The sequence below is a fragment of the Acyrthosiphon pisum genome, chromosome X, assembly GCF_005508785.2.
Source record: "Acyrthosiphon pisum isolate AL4f chromosome X, pea_aphid_22Mar2018_4r6ur, whole genome shotgun sequence".
Lineage (NCBI taxonomy): Eukaryota > Metazoa > Arthropoda > Insecta > Hemiptera > Aphididae > Acyrthosiphon > Acyrthosiphon pisum.
The window spans coordinates 2,443,521-2,446,787 of NC_042493.1; positions in this window are offsets into that span (position 1 = coordinate 2,443,521).

The window sequence follows — 3,267 nt, forward strand, 5'->3', positions numbered from 1 at the left end:
GAGTGGAACGATGAATATATTGATTTTACAATGATATGTGTTTTATTTTTTATTTTTTTTTTATTTTTCTTTTTATTTTTGTGTCTGTCATCACGATTTAGGACAGTAAAAGTGCTTGGATTTTCTTCAACAGTACCTTTTCTGATAGGAAAGTGAATCTAGTTGGTACTTTGGGGGGTCAAAAGTAAAATTTTTCCAATAGTTTTCAAACGCGCCGTGAAAAACAAAAGAAAAATTAAGGAAAAACGGGAATTTTTACGCAAAATCTGTTTTCGAGAAAATCGATTTTGGTTTTTGGTGTAACTTTAAAACAAATGACCGTAGATATATGAAATTTTGACTGAATGTTTATCTTAGCATTTTCTATACACCATAACATTTTCAAAATATTTTGATTTATTTTGAGCTCTTTACGGACATTTTCATTTTCCATTTTTTTTTAGTTTTTTTTCTAAAAATATCAATAAAATTTAATTTGTTGGATAAAAAAGCTTGAAAATTTAATAGAAGGCTCCTAGTATATTGTTTCAAGGCATACAGTGACCCACTTCTAACCTACTGTACAGCAGAGCGACATCCACTTACCCACCTTTTTTTTTTTGTGTCTGTCATCACCTGTTAGGATAGTAAAAATGCTTGGATTTTCTTCAACAGTAACTTTTCTGATAGGAAAGTGAATCTAGTTGGTACTTTGGGGGGGTCAAAAGTAGGGTCACAGTAGTTTTCAAAAGCGACGTGAAAAACAAAAGAAAAATTAAAGAAAAACGAATATTATAATATAATAAACGCAAAATCGATTTTTAACAAAATTGATTTTGGTTTTTGGTGTAACTCTAAAAAAAAATGACCATAGATGCATGAAATTTTCACTGGTTGTTTATATATGCATTTTCTATACACGATTAAATTTTGAAAATAATTTGACTCTTTTTGAAGTGTTTACGGAAATTGTCAGTTTTCAATTTTTTTAGTTTTTTTTTCTATGAATATCAATAAAATTTTATTTGTTGGTTAAAAAAGCTTGAAAATTTAATAGAAGGCTCCTAGTATATTGTTTCAATGGCAGATGAAAAAAATCAAAAATCGTTAGTCACAGTTTTTATTTATAAGCATTTAAATTCAAATCTTGACAAAATACGGAAAAATCACGTAAATTAGCAAATTATTTTTAGGTTGAAAATTCGTAAAGATTTTTCTTTTGAAATCTAAGGTTTGAAAATGTAATAGAAGATTCCTCATAAGTTTGTCTACCTTTGTCAAAAAAAAATTTCTACTAGAAAGTCACATTAAATTTTTATGAGCGTTTGAAATTCATATTTTTACAACATTTGATATTCACTCGATTTCTTATGTAACGATTTTCTTATTTTGTTATAATTAAAAAACTAATGACTGTAGTTACTTTAACATTTCACTGAATGTTTATATTAGCATTTTCTATACACGATAACATTTTGAAAATAATTTGACTCTTTTTGAGCTGTTTACAGACATTGTCAGTTTTCAATTTTTTCAGTTTTTTTTTCTATAAATATCAATTAAATTTTATTTGTTGGGTAAAAAAGCGTGAAAACTGAAAATGTTATGCAAGGCTCCTAATATATCCTTACAATAGTAGTTGAAAAATATTAAAAATACATAGGCACAATTTTTTTTTATAAGCATTTAAAGTTTGAATTTTGACAAAAGTTATCAAATCTAAAATTTAATAATTATTTTGTAGTTAAAAATTTATAAAATGTTCAACTTTTATAGCTAAGGATTGAAAATTTAAAACAAGGTTCCACGTAAATAGTTAATTATGTAACCAAAAAATCTAAAAAATACATAAATACAGTTTATTTTTATAATAGTCATTTTAAGTTCAATTTTGGACGAAATTACAAATTAAAAAACCTAGAAAATTTTTTTTAGTTATTTTGTTGTGATTGTATAATATTATTCGTGGGTACTTGAAACTTCTAAAGTAAACTATTATATATCTATGATAGTATCACGGTTTGTTGTTGATGTATAACGTTTAAGTACCTAATGGATATTGGTGATATGATTAATTTGGAATTTATTATAGGTAAATTATTTTTTTAATAGGTACCCATAGAATAAGTATATAATATGCCCTTAATACATAGACTGATATACCGGTCTCCGCTCAGAATCGTTTTTCTTATACATTGATATTATATCATTGAATTCAAATTTAATACTGTCCATTATACAGTGACCCACTTCTATCTACTGTACAGCAGAGCGACATCCACTTACCCACCTTTTTATATATACTCGTATAAACATACACATGTAATTATATAACCCGCAACTTTACGTCACCGTGATAATGCAATAACAACGACTGTAGTACAATTTAATTTATATTTTATACCTAATTCATTTTTATTTCAAAACTATATTTTTTTTTTAAATATAGTTTGAGAACCCAAAATTTGGGTTCCAAATTGCAATTTTATTTTTTTCATTTTTTCATTTTTTTTTTTTCATTTCTGATTCAAGTCTCGGGGGCCCCTAAAACTTGGGGGCCCGGGGCATAAGCCCTTAATGCCCCCCGTCAAATCCGGCCCTGCTTTGGGGGGGTCAAAAGTAGGGTCACAGTAGTTTTCAAAAGCGACGTGAAAAACAAAAGAAAAATTAAGGAAAAACAGGAATATTTACGCAAAATCAATTTTTAACAAAATTGTGATAATTTTTAACAAAATTGATTTTGGTTTTTGGTGTAACTCTAAAAAAAATGACCATAGATGCATGAAATTTTCACTGGTTGTTTATATATGCATTTTCTATACACGATTAAATTTTGAAAATAATTTGACTCTTTTTTAAGTGTTTACGGACATTGTCAGTTTTCAATTTTTTTAGTTTTTTTTTCTATGAATATCAATTAAATTTTATTTGTTGGTTAAAAAAGCTTGCAAATTTAATAGAAGGCTCCTAGTATATTGTTTCAAAGCCAGATGAAAACAATCAAAAATTGTTAGTCACAGTTTTTATTTATAAGCATTTAAAGTTCAAATCTTGACAAAATACGGAAAAATCACGAAAAATAGCAAATTATTTTTAGGTTGAAAATTCGTAAAAATTTTTCTTTTGAAATCTAAGGTTTGAAAATGTAATAGAAGATTCCTCATAAGTTTGTCTACCTTTGTCAAAAAAAAATGTCTACTAGAAAGTCAAATTAAATTTTTATGAGCGTTTGAAATTCATATTTTTACAACATTTGATATTCACTCGATTTCTTAGGTAACGATTTTC